Source organism: Magnolia sinica, chromosome 1, assembly GCF_029962835.1.
Source record: "Magnolia sinica isolate HGM2019 chromosome 1, MsV1, whole genome shotgun sequence".
Lineage (NCBI taxonomy): Eukaryota > Viridiplantae > Streptophyta > Magnoliopsida > Magnoliales > Magnoliaceae > Magnolia > Magnolia sinica.
Genome location: NC_080573.1, coordinates 4706503 through 4732260, shown reverse-complemented (window position 1 = coordinate 4732260; position 25758 = coordinate 4706503). Strand labels below are relative to the sequence as shown.

At 39.8% G+C, this 25758-nt stretch overlaps 1 long non-coding RNA gene across 1 annotated transcript; it reads right to left on the bottom strand.

Annotated features, from left to right (window-relative positions):
- Positions 1 to 3697: 3697 nt before the first annotated feature.
- Positions 3698 to 4539, bottom strand: LOC131237304 (uncharacterized). The gene is made up of 2 exons (XR_009167169.1): positions 4237 to 4539; positions 3698 to 4098 (listed from the first exon to the last, which is right to left on the bottom strand). It is a non-coding gene; the product is annotated as an uncharacterized LOC131237304 (long non-coding RNA).
- Positions 4540 to 25758: the final 21219 nt, after the last annotated feature.

The window sequence follows — 25758 nt, the reverse complement described above, 5'->3', positions numbered from 1 at the left end:
TAAAAAAAGTTGAAAAATTTATTTATTTTTTGCATTTGTTAACTCACTTGCCTTAATTGTATTTAATTTGTCTTACATTAAAAAGTTGTTTTATATTGAAAAGTTAAGAAAATTAAATTTTTATATTAAAATTCTTTCCTAATTCTTTGCATTGAAAAATAAGAGTGTGTTATGAGAGCAACCTGGCACCATACATATGCGCACGCGGCCATAATTATGACGAAGAGTGGTGCGGTGAGGCAACATATGCCGATATGCATTTATTACACCAGTCACATGCATGCACATCATATCTATAAAACCTTATGAACAGGTTACATGGTAAATAAACATCATTGTCACCCTAAGAGAGTTTCGACAGTGGCATCATCATCCTCACTTCTTCCTATGGTGTGGTCTACTTAAGCTTTGGATCTGACTCAATCTTAGCATCATGCCATAAAATTATAATTCGAAAAAAAAAAGAAAAGAAAGAAAAAGAAATGAATGGTGTAGATAAGACCCGTACATCATTGTGGGCCCACAGGGTTTTGTAATGCATATACATAGTACAACATGGGTTCTACGTTATGCAGTAGGTAATCTGAGTCTTTGTCAGAGGAAATCAGGAAGCTCATTGCCTTGTAACCCAGTATGCTTAGCATATAGAGTACTCTGTGGGGCCACTGTTATTTATGTATTTTATCATTTTGTCCATCCATTTTACCAAATAAGGTTAGGGCAATGTCTAAAAGGTTTGAACTGAACAGAATCCTTATGAGTAATTCTTGGGAACCACGAAAGTTTTGCATCAATCTTATATTTGTGTTTTCCCTTCATCCATGTTATGTTTGTGCCATCTTATGAATATGTTGGATAATAAATAAATATCATTGTTAGCCAGAGAAAGGATTTAACTGTCGACATCACTATTCCCACTGTTACTGTAGTTTGGTTCAATAAAGTTTTAGATATGCTTCAATTTTGGGCTGATGCCATAAAATGATATGAAAAGAAATGAATGAAAGGTGTGGGTGTGGATAAGACCCGTACATTCATGGTGGCTGGCCCACAGAGTTTACATGGTATACTTGAGCCAAATGATTTACTCTGTACGCAACATGCCTCCAGGAAATGAGTGGTAAAACTGGTCCGGATTAGGTGTGGCTTGGCCTCACCCAAGATGGTGCGGCCCTTACCATGGAGCACACATGAAGAGAGATTGCAAATGCAATTTGTAGGACATGCGCAAGATCTAGTCCATTTGCGATCCTCACCCAAAGCTTAGTTGCTTAACCAAAACTGAGAATAGAGAAACTAGGATTTCCACTATGAGATGAAAATACCAATATTAGTAAAAGATCGTTTTGCATACGTTTCTGGACAAAAATCTCATTAGTATTACCAAATGCTTTTGTTTGGAAAATACGAGAAAGGAAAATTTCTAGTGAGTTTTAGACGAAAAATTAGGGAAGGAAAGTTACTATGATAAAAGCAAGTGGTGAAATTCCACTGGAGTGTGAGTGTGTGGGGAGTGTGTGCGTGCGTTAGAAAAAAAAAAAGAAAAAAAGAAAAGCAAGTGGAATTTTCTCCGCCAATCTTTTTGGTCTATGAATTGAAAAATTGTTACTTTTAAACTTTTCTCCACTGCAGCCTACTGTTTTCATATATATACTGACTAAGAGAGGTTATGTTATATGTAAAAATGCCAAATCTACTCTTTTTCAAGTGACAAACCACGCTTTTACCCTGTTTATGTCCAAAACCTATTCGGATGTGTTTGCATGTTGAACGTGTTTGCTGTTCTGTGCATGTGCCATGTTTGGTAAACTTTGTGTCATTGTTGCACACGTGGTATAATTGTATCAGATCCAAACCATCCATCATATTAGCCGCCTCATGAAGGATGTGATGAAATTATAACATGGTCCATGGTCCATCGAAAAAGGAAGATAATCTGGTGATCAGTGTACCATGTGCACTAAGTCAGGAGTACATCGTGTTATGACCCAGCCGCTGATGGACCAAGTTTCAGTAATCGGAAGCATTGATGTGGTGGGTGGCCCCACCATGGATACTCCACAAGATAGTCGTACTGTGGACCACTTTTTGAATGATTGAAATAGTTCTATTAGGAGCATTCCATGCCATCTGCATAAGCACCGTTACATACGGCACGTGGGGCCATCATATTCTTTTCAAAAAATCTAATCCGTCCATCATTTTCTTCATATGAATTTATGATTTGGGCCAAAAAATTATCCTTATCTGAAGCTCAGGTGGGTCACATGGCAGGTAATAGTGCATATTGAACCAGGGCCTTTCAAACAATCTTCTTTTTTTTGTTGTTGTTGTTGTTGTTGTTGTTGTTGGACCCACCTTTGTATTAAATCTGCCTGAGTTTTGGCACACGTCCTAAAATGAAATGGCTAAAATGATGGATGATTCGAATTTACGAAAAGCATCATGAAGGTGGGCCCAAGTTGGTTGCATGAAAAATCACCTGTCACTTACATATCAGATGTGGGTGTGAAATGGCCATACATCTCTACGTTTCTTTGCAAAAAATCTGAGCGGTAGATCATTTTCCTCATATAAATTTATGACTTGGGCCAAAAAATTATCCAGATCCCAAGCTAAGGTAGGCCACACGACAGATAACAAACATTGCATGTTGAACCTAGGCCCTTCAAGTTTTCATGCTGCCACAAACATTTTAGATCAGGGTAGAATTGGTTATGTTCAAGGCCACTGGGAATAGCCTTTTAAACAGTTGAGAATGCAATTTCAACGGGTTTTATGGCCTAAAAGCATTAAAAACAGACCATAGATAATTTCAATGGTTGCAAGTCATGATCCACTTTTTCTTGTCATGAGAACCACGTGTTCACTAGATCTTCATAAACTTTGGGCCCACACCTAAAATGAGGTGGTAAAAATGATGAATGGCTCGGATTCGTAACAGGTATGATGGAAGCTGGCCCCACATCATTTTGTTTATTTCTTAAAAGTACATGAAAAGAAACTTTCCGTATTAAAGGCTGACAAGGGTAATTTCGTCAACATAAGAGTACTTTGGTCAAACTGCCCGACTCACGGCGAGCGGTTTTGGAGCTAACGGTGCAAATAAAAGTCAGTTTTGGAGAAATAATTTAGAAGTATCGGTTTTTTCAAACCATTGACCGAAAGATAGTAAAATTCCCAAAAAAAATAAAAAAATAAAAAAAAATTCACAGTGGAAGTAAGTGCTACTATCGGCCTTCCACCTCAGAAAGTGTTAACATCAATTACGGAACAAGCTCCCTCACTGGTCATATGTAAATTTGCATCAGTATGAATGCTCCCACTAGAAAATGGAGGTTGTTTGGGAGCAGGCAGAGCAATATTCTCATTGCGAAGCATGGAAACAACATCTGACATGGTGGGTCTGTCCGTTGCATGTTCTTGCACACACAACAGCGCAACATGAATGCACCTTAAAAGCTCGAACGTTGGAGACGAATCGCCCAACATTGGGTCCACCAGCTCCAAAACCCTTCCTCCTTCCCACAACTCCCATGCCTGGAACATGTCCATTTCACAGAAAATGTTACATCACGGGAAATGAAGAAAAAGTTCAGATAAATGTAGATTTAATTTAGTTGCTCACGTATCCAAGAAGGTTGAGGTGGCGGTCGTGGTAGAAACCGTTGTTCTTCCTGCCAATCACTATCTCTAGTAGTATAACTCCAAAGCTGTAGACGTCAGATTTTATTTTAAAAAGGCCCTTCAAAGCATACTCAGGAGACATATAACCACTGGATTACATCATTGAACAAGTTTTAGTACCACACCAACTATGTTGAATGAAGAGAAAAATGTAAGTCAAATAAAGTTTGGATCAGTTTTACTTACTATGTTTTGTGGTTTCTATGGAGTCATTGTTTCTGAAAATCCGGGCCATTCCGAAATCTGATATTTTAGGGTTCATTGCATCATCTGACAAAATATTGCTGGTTTTTAGATCTCTATGAATGACTTTTAATCTGGAGTACTTGTGAAGATAAAGAAGGCCTTGAGCAATCCCTTCGATGATGTGGATGCGTTTCCCCCAATGCAGTAGCTCTTTTTTAGCTGGATCTGGCATGAATGCATTGCCAAATGTCAATGTAAGAGGCCCTTTCGTGGGTCTTTGTTTGGTGAATTTGGTGATTAGTTTAATTAACTAACAGAAAGAATAGAAACATTAATAGAACTGAAAGTTTTAAAGTAGCCAACCAAAGAGGAAGGAATCCAAGCTTTTATTGGGCATATACTCATAAATCAGTATCTTTTCCTCTCCTTGAATGCAACAACCAAGCAGTCTAACAAGATTCATATGTTGGAGTTTTCCAATTAATGCAATCTCGTTTTTGAATTCTTCTAGTCCTTGCCCAGAACTTCTTGAAAGCCTTTTCACCCCTATTTCTTGTCCCCACTGTAGCTTTCCCTGAAATTAGTCATCAACATTTGTTACATTCCTTTTTGAATTTACAGAAACTAATGACTCTTATTTCTCACAAGCATCAGTTGACCAATCGCTATTCAAATATTAAGGAAAATTTCATGTGTAAACACTTGTAAAATGTTGCCAAAGAATTCCGTAATATGAGTGGATGTCATGGTGTATAGGGGATACCCTCTACACTTGGGAGAGATTTGGACCATTCAAAGCCGTACACCATGAACATGATTTTGCCAAAAAAAAATTAGATAGGTCCACTTAACAAGTGGGCAACATGCACATCCTCCTTAAAACCATCCATTTTCCTTAATATGCAGCCCACCTAATGACTGGAGCTTAATGATTTGCTAGCATGGTGACATAGGGAAGGACGTTATGAGGTCAATCATCGTCTTTCTCAGGGATAACTACGAATCCTTGAAGCTCTGATTCCTTACAGAGTTTTCTCAAAACCATACAGATAAAATAGAAATAATTTCTCATAAATTCGAAAATAATTAAATTGATTGATGATAAAATACAAATTTACAATCCTTTAAATAATGAGCTTAAACCTAGAACAAAGTTTTATATTCAAACTCTAACTCGAACTCCCTAAAAACATGACTTACTATAAATAGTAAACTTACAATTTATAGACGGCCACAATTCCTACTAGACTTCATGGTTTTCAGCCAGAAATTGTACATGTCTAATTTTTCCTAACCACGATATGCTCCTAAGTTTTCTAAGCCCTTTTAATATTGGGCACGACTCCTACGACTCAAAAGATCAAAGGATATGATCGAACTAAAACTTTATGATCAAACTAAAACTTACTATTTATAATAAAAACGAAAATAAAATGGACTTTTGATCATCGATCTGATGGAATCTTACAAATCCGGCATGGGCAACCTGGCAGAGTAGGGTTGGTTGGCTAAAGTAGCTTCTCCTACCCCAAAATCATATATGATATGTCAGAAAACTCATTCCAGATTGTGAGATATGACTATTTTAAGGTTCCGACGGTCATGATCATTTCTGGCTCCGATTAGGCCTTCTTTGGTCCATATTTGCCATGAAAGTGTCTGCATGCGACCACTCTACATCATATGGTTGCCTAACGAATGGCGTATCTGTGCCATGTGAGCACATGATCTGCCAATTATCTCCTTAACCTCCCACTGTGCAAATCACTGTGACACTTCTCCCCAAACGACTATATGACATACTACTTGCTGCTAATTAAATTGATGAAAAAAATATATATTTATTAATACCTTGTAAACCGGGCCAAATCCGCCCTGATCCAGCTTATTTGCTGCAGAGAAATTGTCCGTAGCAGCTGATATGGTGTCAAAACTGAATAATTTCATATCTGAATCATCAGTCCCGCTTTTCTGAGGTTATTTTCACCTCTAAATTTGTTGACTTCTGCTATATTTCTCCCCAGTTCGGATAGCAGTATGCCCTGGCCGGTTTCTCTTTGGTCTGGTTCAAAACACAGGGGACGTGAACAAGCACTTCATTATCAATCAGTTAGCACCAAAGTAATGACGACAGTTCGCTGAGTGTGAGATTACCTTGAATTCTGAGCTTTTGCCTCCGTCGATAACATATGAAAGTTGCCAAGAGAAAACAAGATCCCAAGAGTAGACTGATCACTACAAGTAGCACCTCGAGGGGTGGACTAATTTGTCGTATCTTCTTTCGCAAACTTGCATTTTCTATGCGTCCTGAAAATCAAATTGCCGTATTAATCTCCTGCATCAACCATCCAGAATGAAGAAAATCTCTCTCTCTCTCTCTCTCTCTCTCTCTCTCTCTCTCTCAGGCTTCTAATAAATGAAAGGCCTTTGCCAATTCGACAAATTTGGGCCCCATATGATGGATGTTTTGAGTCCATGTTGGCCACTCCTTTGATCCATATTCATAGGTAGGCCCACAGCATGGTTGGTTTAGTCTTTGTTAGTGATGGATCCAACTAGGCCAATATTGAAAATCAAGTCGGATTAGACTAATGTCAAAGTCAAATGGTCCAATCTAAATGATACTCTTTTTTTTTTTTTTCTTTTTTTTTTCTTTTTTTTTTTAAAAAAAGAAAAAGAAAAAAGGCCAGAAGACTCATCTATTCATTAAAGAGAACTGTACACAATTCGGGAGGGCCTTGATAAAAAGGAGCGGGCTACTCCTATCATATTAGTAGAATCTCCAGAAGAAACGGAAATGAAAAGGAAATGACAGAGCACGGCTCTAACAGAGAGCCTTGTTAGAGCCAACAGGGCACAAATCAAACTGAGAGTAACACCCACGAGAAAGTGAGGCTAAGGCCTTCGCAGATAGCCAAGTCCTGTGTGATGCAGAACAAGGGCGCCTCGAATGCGTCTAGGGAGATCAGAAGCAGACATGAAGGTTCTGTCAGGGCATCCCTCACTAGCCAGCCTGGCTACGGCATCCGCTACGGCATTGGCTTCCCGGAAAATGTGCTTGAAGCGAAGATTCAAGGAATTCCTCTTGGCATGGATTTCGCCCATCACATCCCAAATCTTCCAAGGGCAGGCCTGGAAAGGGTTGTCTGCCGCTTGGATTACAACATTGGAATCCGACTTGACAATGACATTGGTCAGACCCAATGTAGAGCAAATGTTGATGCTTGCAAATCTAAATGATACTTAAAATGTATGGTTGTACACATCAAAGGCAAATGGTCTAGCTAGATCAAAATTGAAAATTAATGGTCCGATTGGATCAATATTGAAGATGAATAGTCCAATAATGATAAAATCAGAGATGAATTATCAATTGGGTCAATATTGAAAATCAATGGCTTAATTGGACTAATGCTAATGGGCAATGGTTGAACAATATTAAAGATGAATGGTCACATTAGACTCATATTAAAGATGAATGTTCTAATTAGTCAAGATCAATGATCTGATTGGATCAATATTGAAAATGAACTGTCCTTTAACGCTAAAATTGGAGATGAATGGTTTGATAGGGCTCATATTGAAAATGAATGCTGTAATTAAACACATATCAAAGATGAATGGATTGATTTGAATGATGTTAAAGATGAATGGTTAGATTGGACTTAGATTAAAGATGAATATTTTGATTAGGCTTAAACCACTCACCAATTATCCAATTGAGCTAATATGGAAGATGAATAGTTTGATTGAATCGATGGTTTGGTCAAGTCAGTATTAATGATTAACAATTTGGTATTGAAGATGAACAGTCCAATTGTCACCCCCTGAAATCCAAGTACAGAGTGTGCACCCTTAGACCCGAGTTTCAGTTTGTAACTCATACACAAAGTGTACTAATTTAATTCTTTAATCAGTTTAAGAAATGATAATTATATTCAGTTTAAGTTCCACCATAATCTCAATCACACATACATAATACTTAGCACCAATCAACTAGGCATATATAAATGTTGACAACTCCTAAAATAAAATAAAACTTAAAAATCATTCATTTATTATATCATCGTACTATAATTATGTTTATTCTATTCTATTCTAACATTGTTTCAATGAAATAAATCTAAATAATTCATTAAAATCTCAAAATCAATACCAATATGCATTATACGTTAATCAAACTATGCTAACAAATAAGTCACATAATCAGAAATTGTTTAATGCCGCCTCTTCATCTTCAGATAATTATGATCACGTTTCATATGGTCGTGTTCAGGTACGATAGATCTTTTCGGTTCTTGCACCAGATCATCTATTATTGGCTCCTCTGTACGGTTTTTCCATTAATAAAAATATAAGCTGGCCAGGCTTAATTAGTGATATAACCTAGCATAGTTCATAATCATAACAATTAAAATAACATAAAAATGTATGCACAATTATATGGATGCAAATCGTGTATGAATGCATCAGATGGGATGATTGTCCATCTGCTTAGGTTGGAGGTCGTCAACCTGCATCCACCCGTTGGGTAGGCTTGGGCATAGCCCGCATCTGGTAACGCTCTACTATGATCGACATTTCTTCTAGGGAAGGCCTCTAGGATCGACCATGCATTATACAATGCAATGAATAATGGATGATATGTATATGCATATTTTTCATATTAGGCATAGTTGTTTTGATCAGAATATTCACTTATAAATTTAACATACAATTATCATATCAAAATACTCAAATCAGTAAATCAATCCAACAATCACAAAAGATTTATTTTAATTTTAATAAATTATGAGACAAGTTGGGTTACTCACCTGAGTTTGGTAATATTGACTCTATAATATAATTAGGTTTATTTGAATTCCAAGGTTCTATTAATTATATCAATGATATTATTATTTTTATATTTTTATTACATGGTGGGGCCCACCTTTGATTAACATCCTAGATGGCTAAATCCAAAATGATCAAATAATTAAAATTTCTATTATATATATATATATTTTAAGATTATAAAATTGAATGAAAATTACTTGATCGGGGTGGCCCATCGGATGGTCGGATCATTCAGATTCTTGAGGTCTTTTCATATTTTGCCTCTACGCATTGGATGAATAGTGTGGATCTAACCATACATAAACCAATGACCCATCTCAACCTTCTACGCCAAGTGATACCAACACTTGCACAAAATATCTAAGATTCTTGTATTAAACACTTTTATATCTAAATAATGTGGCCCATCTGATAGTTAGATTGATCTGAATATTAGGGCCCTTGTATATTTTGGCCTTAGGGATTATATGATCCGTACAGATCTAATCTAATTCAATCAGATTGCACTCATTAAATTTATTCATAAAATAATACTGAATAGATCTAAAATCATAAAGCATCACTTTGTTAAAATTGTCTCTACACACCCATACAATGATCATGTGGATGATCCACACCATCCATTATATATATAAAAAAGAAATTAACAACATAATAAAAAATTAAAAAAAATCTAAGGGTTGAAACTTACCTAATCAAGTCCTCTTAGAATTTCCTCTTCCTTTTACTTTAGGGCTACCTATCTTTTTTTATTATTATTATTTAAATGCAGAAACCTTCCGTATCTCTTTTTAAAGAAAATTCTCATAGGATAGGATGAGCATATCCTCCTTTCAAGAATTGATCCCTAAACCTCTCTCTTAACTAAGAATATCTCTACCAACTTAACTATTAACTTATTTTTATTTTTTTATTTAAAAATAAAATCTTTAAATATTTAATTTAGTTTTTTTATAATGTACTAAAATTTAGGGTTGTTACACCAATTGAATCCAATTAAGCCACTAATCTTCAATATTATTCTGTTGCTAATCAATATCAACATTATTAGACCATTGATCATCTGTTCAATCGATTTGTAGAATTTCAATATTGACCCAATCATACCACTCATCTCTAATTTCAACACACAGAGACTACTTATCTTGGATCTGCCACATTTTTGGGCTAATAGCTTAAAATGATGAAAAAAATAGATGGACGGTGTGGATAAGACAATAGAAAACATCACGATGGCCACTCAAAGCTCCTGCTTGTTCCTAGAGATGGGTGGAGGTAGGACGCAACATGCATCCTTCACCTCCCTAATGACGTTAGCTACTGGCGGGTTGAGTAACCACACTCCCTAATGAAGTGACGTCACCAAGTTCTGTGGGCCACACCATGATGTATGTTTTGTATCTACACCGCCCATCCATTTGGAGAGATCATATTAGGGCATGATCCAAAGAATGAATCAGATCCAAAGATCTAGAGGACCCCCACCACAGAAAATAGTGGGGAGAGTGACGTCCACCATTAAAAAGTTCTAAGGGTCATAAAAGTTTTCGATCAAGCTAATATTTGTGTTTTCCCTTCTTTCATGTTTGCGTTAATAGATGAACATATTGGATCTCAAATAAAATCATGGTAGACCTTTTGAAGGTTTCAACAGTGGGCGTCACTCTCACCACTGTTTTCTATGGTGGGGTCCACCCCAACCTTGGATCTACCTCATTCTTTGGAGCATATCCTAAAATGATCTGTCTAAATGTATGGACGGTGGGGATACAACACATACATCATGGTGGGGCCCATGGAACTTGGTGACATCACTTCAGGAGGGAGTCTGGCTACTCAACCTCTGTCTATATCCAATCAGCGTCAGCTACTCAACCTCCGTCAATATCCAATCCGCGTCCACTAATGACGCACACAATTTGCTAAGTTCGTTCGAATTCTAGGTGGGGCCCACCATGATGTTTATGAGAAATCTATCCCGTTCATCCATTTTTTGAGCTTATTTTAGGACTTGAGACCAAAAGTGAGCGGCATACACTACTCAATTGAGCCGTACCGAAGGAAAAGGGGTAGGGAAATTATTACCGTTGAAACCTCCTTGGGGTCGACAGTGATCTTTACATGCCATCTATACCATTCATAACGTCATTCCTACTAGGATTAGTTGAGAACACAAATATTATAATGATTCAAAACTTCTGTGACCTACGAATATTTCATCTGTGTAAGTTCAATCTTCGCTTTTTTCAGTCCACTTGAGTATTGGATTCGGCTTGTTTTTGTATGCATGTCCTAAATTGATCTCATAAAATGGATGGACGGATTGGATTTCTCAAAAACATCACGGTGGGTCCCACTTAGGTTTCCAGCGCAGGAACTCCATGTGAAAGGCTTTCAACGTGGGTTTTTTGAACAAGGATTTTCTGCAAAAGCTTTTTGCACACTGGAAACCTAGGTGGGGCCCACCATGATGTTTTTGAGAAATCTACCTCATCCATCCATTTTTCCTTATCATTTAAGGGCACTATCCCAAAACTGAGGCAGATCCAAATCTGAAGTGGACATCCAACCTGTAGATTAGATCATACAGACCTGGATGATGAAAAAAAAATCAGCTTGATCCAAAAATTTGGTAGCTTCAGCAAGTTTTTAATGGTGAGAGTTCAATCAACACTGTGTGGCCCACTTGAGATTTTGATCTACCTCAGTTTTGGGTTCATACCATAAATTTATTTTTAAAAATGTATGGACGGCGTGGATTTATCACTAACATCTTGGTGGGACCCACTTAGCATCCCAGCGGAAGAATTTCATGTTTTCCTTCTCTCGCGCATCCTTCGGATGGTGAAGAGGTATGCGAAAGAAGGAAACTCACTTTTTCAAGCTCGCACTACGAGCACCTTCATCCAGACCGTCAGCCTTATCCGACGGTTGATAGGAAGGTTCGCATGTAATAACATACGAACCGATGCATAGCTGAGTGTTCCTCTCTCTCTCTCTCTCTCTCTCTCTCTCTCTCTATATATATATATATATATATATATATATATATATATATATATATATATATATATATATATATAACACAAGAAAAATTCATTCATTAGCAATTGGAAAAAGATACAAGGCACAACCCTCATCACTCTCAAGATTCTATTTTTGTTAGCTCTAGATCTATCCACCTGTATTGTCTCCGAGTCCAATGTCGACAGGATCTGAGGCATGCCCCTAGAAACAACAATCTTTGTATATAACTTGTCCTACAACCAATTCTAACAACCATTGATTTAGCAAATGGTTTGGTGAATCAACCATCCGACGAATATATCATATAGGTCATGAAAGATCCACTGTTAGACCACATGATCCACCCATTATTCATCTTTTGATCTACCAATGGTTCTACCCACAAGATATATATATATATATATATATATATATATATATATATATATATATATATATATATATATATATATATATATATATATTTTTTTTTTTTTAATTTTTATTGTTATTATTTTTTTAAAGGTAGGATGCCTTCTACTTCTTTTTGTCTTGGAGGGCTAGCTTGTATTGTATTCATTTCCTTGGATCATATTTTAATGCAAATCTTCTTTTTTTAAAATAAAAAAAAAAGATTTAAAAAAAAAGTAGGACCATGATGTATATCTTTTTTTTTTTTTTTCAAAATAACAGAACTTTTATTCACAAAAAAAGGAAAGCTGATTACATTCAGGCAACAACTCGGGTCAAAAAATCCTGAGGGCAGCCTATCATATGACCCTATTCAAGAGGGAGAAAAAAGAAAAACCAGTAGTAGACTGAGAGGCCACTCATTAGCTGTCTACTACAAGCACTCTGCCTAACTGCTCCACAAGCCAACCTCCTTAAAACACCTGACTCTGCTCAAAGATAGCATCCCAGAGATGAGATGCAGCCTATGAAAAAGAAAAAGAAAAAACAAACCCTGAAACTACATAAAGCCACAACCGAGATCCTTAGGCCTATCAACCTTGGCAAGAGGCAGCAACAAATCACTGCTAGAAGGGCCAACAACATACAGCTCCTAGCTCGCCTGAGAAATAGACACATTTTTTTTCTTCCAAAAATGCTTTCCATGTATGAAATAAACAGAGGAAATATAGCCTGACGTTCCAGGGCGCTCCAAAGAAGTGCAAACCTGGCCACTAACAAGAGAGGAACCTAGATAAGGAGACACCCTCGTGGAGCGGCCTGGGCCCGAGAAGACAAAAAACTACCCTATAGACATTCGGGCTTCTTCAGGAAAAAAGGACCTGAAAGAAGCCTATCATAAGACGAAGAACAGAAAATGGATAATACGGTAACACTGATCTAACCACTGAGAGGACTAAGCCGAACTGCCCCTAGGCCCAGCCTGTCAAGGAAAATGCTACCTCTAACATGCCTCAGGAGGAGCGATGAATGACGAAAGAGCGAAGAAACCTGGGACTTGCTGCCCATACGAGCCATACCATCTGCAGGACCGCTACTTTCTCGATAAATATGATAGAAAAGAATTTGACTAGAAGATCTCCATCTTAGAATTCTATCTATCCAATAGACCCATTTCCAAGAGGGGCATGCGGTACCGTTCACGAAGTCAACCACCAGTTTAGAGTCGGACTCTACCATAATCTGGGAGAAGCTTAAAAGAAAACAATGGTCAATCCTGTCATGGACCGCACGAAGTTCCACATATGTGTTGGAAGCTAGCCCATAGCCAGCTGAAAAAGCAAAAATAAACTCGCCATTATCGCCCCTGCAAACGCCGCCACCCCCAACCGGCCCTGGGTTACCCCTTGCTGAGCCATCAGTGTTGAGCTTGGTCTAACCCCTGCGAGGTTTCTCCCACCTGACGACTATAAGGAGAGAGAGAGAGGGCTGGGAGAGATAGATATCCCCAGAAAAGAGCGAGAAGAACTGGAAGGAGGTGGGTACAATAGGTCAGGGGCGCGCTTAACAAGCGAGGAAATCTCACACCTCACCTTGAACACAATCTCAGCTACCTTCACAGGCTTACCATCATATTTAGCCGAGTTCCTAAACTTCCAGATCTCCCACAAAATCAAAGAGGGGGAAATCCTAAGAAGCGGGGAAAGATGCCGCTGCAGTCCTACTGGGTTCCACCATAGATCGAGGGTATCTAGGATAGACAAATTGGCAACAAAAGGAATGCCGAAAGCCTGCCCAAAAATTTTCCATACGTCCGAAGTTGTCTCACTGCTGAAGAAAAGATGATGCAAGGATTCAGATTTATGGCCACCGGATGCAATACCATCGCAGCAGACGCACTTAGAGGCTAAAGATACACCTCGCCCCTAAATGTTTACATCAGTTGGAATCGCCCTATGCAAGATTCTCCAGACGAACAGAGAGACTTTGGGAGGCATTTTCTCGTGCCAGACCCATCTCGACTAGGCCTTGCAGGGGAGGGCTGCCCTGCTGAGCTGCCACATCGACTTAACCGAAAACATACCTGATGCAGTGAAAGGCCAGATACAGCAATCTGCTCTATCCGACAGGCAGAAGCCTTCCTAAAAGATAAAGTCTATAACATGCTGAGGGAGAAAGGAGAAGAGAGATGAAGGCGGGAGAGGCCCGTTCCGTCCAAGCACCTGGTTAACTGGGCCCCTAAAGGCAGAAAGCTAAGAACAAGCAAACATCGAGTAATCCCTATGCGAGCACCATTTCAAACCAGTCCTGACAACTTAGCCACACCCGCGGAGAAGAGAAACCACCTCACTTCAAAAACAGGAAGGCGCAAAACCTCCGAACACCCTCCAAAATGTTAACTACCCAGATCATAGTTAGCCTAAGTCTGAGCCGAGCCTGATAGCCCCCAGGCCGACCTTATCAAGGAAAATGCTTCCTCTAACGTGGCGAGGAAGGAGAGAAATCTGACGAAATAGAGAGGGAGTTTGAGATTCACTACCCATTATTGCCATACCATTGGCAGGCCCATTGCCTTGTCTAAAGATATGGACGAATCTAAGCTGCCCAAGAGAGCTGAATCTCTTAATGCTGGCAAACCAATAGGCCCATTTCCAACCTGGGCAGACGCTCCCGTTCAAAAAACCCATCACAAGCTTAGAGTCGGATTCGACCACAACTCTAGAAAAACCCAAATTGAAGCAAAATGCAAAACCATCATGCACTGCATGAGAGAGAGGATGGTTAGGGTGAAAAGAGGGGTTCGTGAGAGGGGAGTGCTTGTGAGAGACGATTCAGGAGAATGAGAGAGAGAGAGGGTGAAAAGAGGGTTTGGGTTTTTTCTCACGAGAGTGGGAGAGAATATTCATTTTTTCAGGAGTGGGGGAAGGAGAAAAAGGGACTCGCAAACGAAAATTTCTGCATTTTTTGCTGCTACGGCTTTAGTCCGTAGCTAAAATGCATCTTGGTCTGTAGCCTTTATGCCAATTTTCAGATCTCCATGCCCCTCACCATTCATATAGCCTCTGACGAGCTAGAGGCGGACGGTCCTTTTAAGAGTTTTATGGGGGCCACTATGATGAATTTGGTATATCTACTCCATCCATTAATTTTGAAATTTTTCTATAGAGAATGACACCAAAAATGTGGCAAATTGAACATCCAATTGAAACACACCATTAATCGATGGTATGTATTTAATCTCCACTGTTTCCTACAGTGTGGTCCACTTGAGCCTTCGATCTACCTTCTTTTTTGGGCTCTTGCCCTAAAATGATCCGTTAAAATGGATAGATGTATTAGATGGAGCATACACATTGTAATGGGCCTCGTAGAGTCCCTCAAGGGGTTGTCAAATGCTGTAGCAATGGGTGTTGGGCGTTAGCTTTTAGCTACGATTTTAAGCCTTTGCTCATTTTTTTGGTAGTGTTTGTTTGGGTGAATTAAAATGATTTGAATTTTTTCCTGTATAATTGTTAAATGAATAAATGCTTGTAATTCGTTATTGATGTGAGTTTCTTTATTATATGTTGAATGATTTTTATTTTTTATTTTAAAGTTTAATTACTGAACCCTAGCATTATAAGTAGGGGTGCACATGGGTTGGTTCAGTCTGGTTCTGGGGTGAAACCGGAACCAAACCGTTCTTAATGGTTCTAGGATTTTCAGATCCGGACCGTTAGCACCCTAGAACCGAACCGGAACCGGACCGTCAAAACCGGTTCAGTTCTGGATCGATTCCACTGTTCTGGGCTTTGTAAAATCCAGCCCAAATTCAGAAGCTACACTGAATATCAACTTGTGAAAAGTTCCTCACCTGGAGCTGCCAAATTCGGCCGTAAAATAGAGGGATCTCACGGGATGGGCTGGATGGTCAGTAAGAGAGGGATGTCGAGGGATGGGCCAGAAGGTCCATAAGAGAGGGATGGAGAGAGAGAGAGAGAGAGAGAGAGAGAGAGAGAGAGAGAGGGTAGGGGCCTGGGCAACCACATGACGCACGTAAACTTGCAGAGTCATTGACGGCGAGAGAGAGGGAGACGACGAGAGAAACAGAGATAGAGAGAGAGACGGCGAGAGATTAGAGTAGGCAGGGGTCGCAGCCGCACGCAGATAGAGTGAGAGACGGCGAGAGAGAGGGAGACAGCGAGAAAGAGATAGGGTTTTTGTTTTTTTAGTTTTAATCGTAAGTTCAGGTCCACGGTTCGGGTCAATAGTTCGGATCAATGGTTCGGTTCAACGGTTCAGATCGATTCTACAAGCCCCTAAATCAGAACCGAACCATATCGAACGGTTCTTGGATTTTTGGAACTGGACCGGAATAAGTGTAGTTTAAAACCGGACCAAACCGGACCACTGGATCGGTTTTGGTCCAGTTCCATGGTTCTACCAGTTCATTGTACACCCCTAATTATAATCCATGTCGGTCATTCTTGGGGACCACCCAAATGACAAGTTGTCCTGATTGTCGTGCTTCTAGATGTGGGCCACGCCCATACCTACCAACAAATAGAAGTCTCCCTAAGTAGAGAATGTGGGCCATGCCCATGCCTGCCAATAAGTAGATGTCTTCTCAAGAGAATGATGTGGGTTGACAAAATTCCAACTTAAGCAAGTGAATGTAAACCCCCCTTGAATCATTTATATATATATATATATATATATATATTGTCTATTCATTTTTATTCATGTTTATTATTCTATGTTAATCTTCTTCTTTTTTTTCAAAAAGTGGGCGCATGCCACAAGTATTTCATTGATCAACAAAATATACATGCGTTCGGGTGGGTCCCAACAAAATGATTACGGACCTCACCTATCATATCTCCACAAGTAAACTAGACACAAAGACAGAAGAGAATCACTAAGAGATCCTCATCTCAACCATATACAAACCAGCCATTCGACAGAAGAAGAGGGCTAGGGGGTGGAGGAACGATAAACCGCCGTGGAAAAGAAAGGTTTGCTAAGATGATAGATCCCAAATTAAGGGCATCTAATGGAGCCTAGGCATGCATTATCCAGCACTAGCTCTCCTCTAATTAACCTCATAAGGTCAGATTTGTCCCTGTAGATTAGGCACCCGTCACTCGCTATTCTAGCTAACGCATCAGCCATCGCGTTCCCTTCGCGGAAGATGTGATTGAAAATGAGATTTTGATTTCACCTTTTGAACTGAATATCACCTATCATATACCAGATGTTCCAGGGGTTGGAGCTAGGCTAACGGGTCCTCCGCCGCATTTGTTATGACTTTGGAGTTAGTTTCTACTATGACATTGACAAGGCCCAGGCTGGAGCAAATATTCAGGCCATCAAGTAAGGCCTGAGCTTCCACTATTGTATTTGAAACAGTCCCATAATATTTGCGAATGGTAAAAATGAATCTGCCTAAATGATCTTTGCATACACCTCCTCCACCACTTTCCACTAGATTGTTTCTCGATGAACCATCAATATTTAATTTCACCAGTCTTTGGGAGGTTTAAACCATTTGACAATGAAAGGTTTACCTGCAGGAGGGGGATTAGAGCTTTTGATCATCAGTGACTTCAATCCTAGTCCCCCGTTGAGCACTCGAGGTTGGATTCCTCAATAACAGTTGGAGATGGGAACAGATCTGCAACATTCACATCTCGATACCATGTTGACACCAAATCGCTGCACCGCTGTGTCAACCGGTATAGCCAAATGGGCAGTTTTCCAGGAAAATATCGAAATTTTCGTAGGAAGGAGGTTATGCCAAATCCACTTAGTCCATTGGATGTTAGGCTGATGCTGTGATACCATTCCAAACTGATCTAAGCATGAAACTGCCTGGTGAAGATAAGTCTCATATAAGCTTATCTGATTGGTTAGACAGGGCCACCTTTGATGCTAAAATAGTCTGCATTGCTGCTGGAGAGATGAAGCCCAGCTCAGGTCTTGTTGAAGTGGGCTCTCCAAAGAGGCACAAGTGTCATCGCCAAATCAACACATGTAGACAGGATCAAGGAAAATATTATGGTTGCTGGGTGGGAGATTCCACAGGAAGATTTTCAAGTGCTGAGTAGCATCCTTGACTAGAGGAGAGTCATAGATGGAGAAGAGCTCTTTATAAACAACAGCGAGGGCCCGTACAAGAGCGTGGGACAACTGTGGGACAACGAGGACTAGCTTGCATCGATGTTACAGTAATTAGGTACTAAGTAGTAACTTTTGTGAATTTTAAGTGTTTGTTCCCTTTTATTTGACTTAAGGAGTGTGTTATGCAAATATATCATATGTTTGTGTTTCTTCAAAAAAAAAAAGAAAAAAAAAAGAAAAAGAAAAAGAGAAGTCCTGGATGTTTAATAAATTCCTTCTGCCAAAAAGTTGATTGAAGCCACTAACATTGGCACTCAATAAATGTTGCGGAATGGGCATCACAATAGCCCCTGCAAGCATCCCACCACCCGACCAAATTCAATATTAACCTTAGTGAACCATGTTGGGATTTCACAATTGGCCTAGCCAGCTTACATTGTATTGATGGAAAAATTGTACTGATATAACAGATGTTGATCCTGTGGTGCAAGAGTAGAATGACGTGGCTTAGCCTATGGATGACCCACGGGATATTTGGTCATATTTAAGGGAAGAATAATTGACTCCTTTGGATTAATTTTAATTTATCTTTTTTATTGCTTCAAACATGTTTATTTCGTAGTTTTAGTAATTTTTCTAACTATTTGTTTAATTAGTAGTATGATATTGGGTTGTAATTAGATGTAATGGAATTAGACATGATTTTAATTTATTGTTCATGGATGGATGATTGTCTATGTGATTTTTGTGTGGTTGCTCTTTAGGTTATTTCTTACGTTGTGCTTAGCTAATAACCATGTTTTTGGATTTGAGTATTTGATAGGTGTGGTCCGGATTCTTTTTTGTTAGGGCCCACCCAAATGGTTGTAAAAAAGAAAAGAAAAAAGAGAGAGGCCATAAGTGACATTTTCATTGGAAATTATGAATTTATTTAGTTTGGTTAGACGAATGTGAATGTGTTGATTGAATTAAGGTGAATAACCTAGGGAAAAGTGTGTAGAGGTCAAGCACTTCTTCCCGGGGGGGGGGGGGGGGGTTGGGGTTGGGGTTTGTTTGTTCCAAATCCACAGAACTTCTTTGGACTCCTCACAAAGATACCTTGAATACACGATGAGAGATAGAAAATAGAAAATAATTCTAATAAAATTCGTAATAATTTGATTGATTATGAAAAACTAGCTTAGAACCTCTTAAATAATAACATAAACCCTTGGAAGAAGTTTCAGTATTAAACTATAACTAAAACTCCTAGAAATCATGACTTACTATAAATAGCTTACTAGTGCATATGGTTTTTGGCCAAAAATAGTAAGTGTCCTATTTGGCCAAACCATGATGTTACCCTAACTATTCTAAGTACTTCTCACGTTGGGCGCAACTCCAAAAGCCCAATGAATGAAGAGTTCTACTCAAACTAAAACTTATTATAAATAGTAAAATGAAATTAAAATGGGAATTTGACCGCTGATCTGATGGTATTTCGCAAATTCGGTGTGCGTAACCTTGCATAGGAGGGTTGGGTTGCTAAAGTAGCTCGTCTTACCCCAAAATCATATATGACACATTGGATAACTCATTCCGGTTTGCAAGATACGTGCATTTTAGGTTCTGAAAGTCTGGATCACCCCCATCGCCTATTGGGCCTTTTCTGGTCTATCTTGGCCATGAAATTATCCATGACCCAGTCTACATCGGTGAATGTATGTAAATAGAACTTAGAATGGACAACAAGTACAACTGCTTATGGCTTATGAGTAAGCTGCATTTTTATTGATTGAAGTACACTTTGTGTATGAGTCTCCACGCAGAACTCGAGTCTTGGATAAAGCATTCGATACTCAAATTTTAGGTTGTGACAGTGGGATTTCAACCAACATTGTTTCCTATACGGTGTGGTTTACTTGATATTTGGATCTACCTCATTTTTTGGTTCATACCATAAAATGACCTTGGAAAAATTGATGCAGTGTGGATGAAACACATACATCATGGTGGGGCCATAGAGCGTCGACCACTAGCCAATCCATGTCCTGCATGGGGAGCCTACCTTGACTAGGTGGTGTTGGGAAGTGATGAGATTTAACTGGGGTAGATGGGATTTTGTTTTTAAACAAAAAAAAAAAACAAAAAAGAAAAAAGAAATGGCAATAGCCATGGTTTCCATTGATCATTGAAATTTACAGCCATTCGGGTGGGCCCAACAAAAAAGAATTGCAGCCTCACCCATCATGTGACAGAATATGGACAAAAGACTCTACAAAAGAAAACAGAAGCAAAAAGAACTAGGACCTCGATCCCTGACATCTAATGGCTCCAATCCCTGCGTTATCCAGAAGAAGGGCACCTCTGACTAACCTCGGGAGTTGGGATCGATGCGAGTAGATCCTATTTGGGCAACCCTCGCTAGCCATCCTAGTTAAGGCATCTGCCACAGATGATGGGATTTGGTTAGGTGCATCGTGGTCTCACCCAATATGATGCCGTTCATTTTTTTTCGTACTGATGTATGTATTGTATACCCACGTCGCCCATCTATTTTTCTAGCTCAGTTTAGGCACGAGCTCAAAGTGAAGTAGATCCAAATCTTAGGGTGGACCACATCATAAGAACATTTTTTTTTTTGAAAAAGGTAAAGGCTGAGATCTACGAGCTCGCCAATCCATTGAAAAGAAAGGGAGATACAACCTAGCTGGGATTTGGGCGGGTCGAAGACAAAAACAAAACAACCCGCCTATCGTAACTATACATGAATATGCAAACTCGTAAAAAACCAAAGCAAGGGGGAGCCTAAACAACTAACCGGCCCTCCTTCCCTCTAAAGGAGAGAAGGGCCATTGAGAACCCAACGGAAAGGCCCAACGAGGGAGCCTGCCTACCGACGAAAAGGACTGCTGAGAAGCAACCACCTTGGGACTGATAGAACAGGCTTAGCGGATGATACTGCGGGGAGGCCTGATATAACCAAGACCCACCTTGTCGTGAAAAATCAGCCCACGAATCAGAAGGGGGAGATCCCTGACTTGGTGAAATTCATGAATAGCTTGGTGCCTGCTACCTTCTCTAGCCATACCATCAGCAGGGCCATTTCCTTCCCTAGGAATGTACGAGAAGGAGAAGACGCCCATGCGAGTCAGGGTTTCCAACGCCTGGAAATAAGAGAGTTACGAGAGATGCAATCTATGACAACCTTGGAATCACATTCTACAATGGCCACGTTCAGGCCCGCATTCAGACATAACTGAATACCGTCGTGGATCGCATGGAATTCAGCTTCGATGTTAGAGCCCACACCGAAGCCATGAGAGAAGGCGAAGATAAGATCGCCGACGGAATCACGACCCACTCCCCCACCACCAGAGAGGCCCGGATTCCCTTTAGAAGACCTATCCACATTAACCTTGACCCATCCCGGGGGAGGCTTGGACCATCTGATAATTTCAAAGTGGCCGGGAGTTGGAGGGACCCCCAAAACACCAAGGGAAGGGTAACGCTGCAGGGCCACCTCCAGGGAGGATCCAATAAGCGTTTCCAATAAAAATTTGATACGGGACAAGATGAAGAGATCCCTCATCGGGATGTTGTCAAACCTGGCTGCATTTCTAGCTTTCTAGATTTCCCAGAGGATGGTGATCGGGAGGAGTTTGCGAATGAGAGACAGGGCAGAACCCGGAGCCAGGGCCCTATGCCATTGAAGAAGCCTACCCTCCAACGACTGATGGTTCAGCAAGGGGATACCGCACTAGGTGCTGAAAAACTGCCACACCTTCGAGGCCTGCTGCCCCTCAAGGAAAAGATGAGGGATGAATTCCTGGGCCAGATGGAGGGAGGGGCCTGGGACGCAGCAGTTGCAGTAGGAAGCTAGCTGAATCCATCTGCTTCGGACTCTTTCATCAACAGGAAGAGCACCCTGTAAGAGTTTCCAAACAAAGATGGACATCTTTGGTGGCATAAGCTTGTGCCAAATCCAAGCAGTCCAACCTATGGAAGAGCTTCGGGACCTCTGTTGAGGGTCAAATGTTATATATCAGACCCCAGTTATTACCTGATTTTACGTACATGATAATGCTTAACGTCATATTTTAATTGTGTTTTTATTGCAGGATGTAATTAGGAGCGTGGACTGAAAAATAGCACTAAAAGCATGGATTTGACACGCCGAAGTCACCAGAGCAAGGGACGCACTCCAGAGAACAAAGACTAAAGAATTTACATGCCAGGGATCCGAGGAAATCAATCCATTCACGTTAAAGAGGCCCAAAATTGGTGAAGAATGTAAGATCACATAGTTCCCGCCATCTGATTAGCTCAAAACTCTATATTTGGCCTTAGGACCACAAAATAACCATACACATCATATTTCAGCCATTGGATCCCTTTAAAAGTGGCCCAATGGGTAAATCATCCCATAAACCGATGATTTCAGGCTTACCTGATATCTGGATTTACTTCAATTTTGGTCTCAACCCCTTAAATGGGGAGACAAAATGAATGGATGGATTGGATTTCTCATAAACATTACAGAGGACCCCACCTGTCATGGCGTGTGCACAGTGCATAAGTGCACTGGAGGTGCGCTGTAATTCAAGACGGGTCAGACCGACTTTAACCCATCTCCTTCTTTCAAAAATGGCAACTTTCATTCACTGTTGCTGCGAAACGGAAGCAGGGACTCGCCGGGTGATCCTTATGGGCCACCGTCTCGGCCCATCTTCTCGATCCACACCGTTCATTCAAATCAAGAGAGGGTACTGACCAAGATCCACTTAATCTTGGTCCGAAACCTGCCAGATAGAGGATGTAAAGGAGTTGAACGTACGGCAAATGTTTTGCTGCAAAATCAATCAGGCGAGCCGCGTCAACGGACATTAAAAACCATCGATCTCCGACCGTTTTTTCGTCACGCAACTAATGGATGTAGTGGATTTCTAAGATACTAAGTATGTGGACCCCACCAACTCTCATTCAAAAGAACAGAGCTTTCCGTTTCAGTCTCTGCTGCGAAGGCTTGAACAGGGAGCTACGAACTAACGTCGGTGGGCCATCATTTCGATCCGAAAGCATGATCCAAACCGTCCAATATATCTGGGCAATGATCTAGACTAAGATATAGGTGAGATCGGTCAGTGACACGACAGGGATCGCGCTCCATCTTGCTGGACGTCGGGACAATCTCCGTGCAATCCACTTGGTGGACCGCCTCAGCTGCCAGCCAAAACGGTCAATCTCAGACCGAAATCCCGCCATGAAGCTGATGGACGGTGTTGATTCTTCATGCAACAATGATCATGGGCCCCACCAACAATGCAGCTCGGTCCACAGGCCTTGCTTGCGCACGCTGCTGGGTAAGAACCCCACCAACAGCAGCAATGTCAACATCCTTCTAGCCGACTTCTCCAGGGCCCTTGACAGCTATAAGAAAGAGGGAGAGAATGGGAGGAAAAACAATCTCGGTTTGGGGCTTGGACGATTGCAGGAGAGAGAAAGAGAGAGCGAAGATAGAGAGTTTGTTCCTTAAAGTTTTAATTTTTTTTATTATTTTTATTCATTTATTATTATTTGAGAGATCAAGCCCAATCATGTTGGACTAAACCTCTTAGCTAGGGCTAAGAGGTGAAGCTTGTAACGTGATGGGAGACTTTACCTTATGCCTTTGATTTAATTTATATTGTTGAACTACCTTGATTACGGTTAAATTAAGGGAATACTTTTAGTTTTTAATGGTTTGTTGTGACTGAAATTACAATAGATCTGCAATGGCTTTGAGTATTTCTTTCTCTTTTTTATGTTTATGACGTCAGGAAGCCCTGTTGTTCATTATTGTCTCATGGGCATGGTCGGATGACGGTACTTTTCCTAATCTTCATACATTGTTAGTTGGTTGGTAATTAGTTTAATTCTGTTGTTTACTGTATCTCCTGGGCATGGTTTGGTGATGGAATCTATTCTAATTCATATACCTTTCATCTCGTGAAAACTAGATCAAGTAAGTTCAGTTTAATTTCCATGATTCTTGATGCAAGCATAAGATCTCCCTGATCTCTATAAGTGGATCCTCTGAATCCCTAGTTTCCTACCTCTAAACTTTTTAAGTTTTACATTAATATTTCACCATTATTCATCACTTTATATTCGATTTAGATTCCATCTTAGGTTAGTTCTATTTCTACCTAGTTTCAGGTAACGTACAAGTATCAGTCCCTTGGGATTCGACCTCGGTCTCACCGAGTTTATTACTACATCACAATCCTATACTTGGGGAGTGAACAAGTTTTTGGCGCCCTTGCCGGGGAACTGACTGTTGCGATTCTCTGAAATTAATTAGGTTTAGAATTAGTTTAAGATTAGAATTTGACTAACTTTAGTCTTAGATTTTTATTTGATTTCTAGAACTAACTTGTTTTCCTGTTTTGTAGGATCCTGACATAAGTTTCTAAATTGGTAATTCCTTTATAATTTCTCTACTTTTTCTACTTTTAAAACTAGGGTTTAAATTTTAGAAATTTTCTAATTCTAGTATTTTCTTATTTAGGAAATAGTTTATTTTTAGAAACTTTCTTCTTTTGTTTTTAGAAACTAGGTTAGTTATTTCCCTTTTTAGAAATTAACTTTCTATTTTTGTTTTTTAGTGACTTTCTAATTCTAACTCTTTTATAATCTAATTTTGTTTCCTAATTTTCTACTTATAGAATTTTTGTTTAGAAACTAACTTTCCTATTTTGTAGGCCTTTAAGATAGAAATTTCTACTTCGGTGAGTCCTTTCTCTACTTTCAATTTTTCAGATCTCTTTTAGTAACTTACTTTCTAGTTTAGAACGTTCCTAATTTATTTTAGAAATTTTCATTTTTTTTAAGGAATTTCTTCTTTTAGAAACTGGTTTGTTTCTATCTTCCTTCTTAAGGATTTTCTAATTCTAGACCTTCTCTTTAGAAACTGACTTGTTTTGTTTTGTAGGTGTTGTTACTTAGGGCTTTCAATTTGGTAATTTCTTTCCAACTCTCTCTTTTTTTCTAGATTTTCTTTTCCTTTCTTAGGAGTAAGTTTTGAATTTGATTGAGGGCTGCGAGTGTTTCATGCCCAAGTGGGCCCATGACAACACTCGACGTCTCTTGACTGAAGGAGGATTGGTTGAGGGGTTAACTATCCATCGCAGGACTAGACACTACTCGAAATCCGCTGAGTTAATTGAAGTGATGGCTGAAAACCAACCTCTTCTACCCCAACATAGGGTGGAGGACATTCAGGATGAGAATGAGGTGTATCAAGCAGCGGGGGTGAGTACGCCCTCATGCATGATTTTTCCTGAAAATACAGGACATATGGACATCAAGCCAGGGGTTATCCAACTCCTTCCTAAGTTCCATGGGCTTGAATCTGAAGAACCATACCTACATTTGAAAGAGTTTAATGAGATCAGAGCCACTTTATATTTTCAAAATGTGTCTGAGGATATAGTCAGGCTGAGACTCTTTCCTTTTTCCTTAAAAGAGAGGCTAAGACGTGGTTACATTCACTGCATCCTAGATCCATTGGCA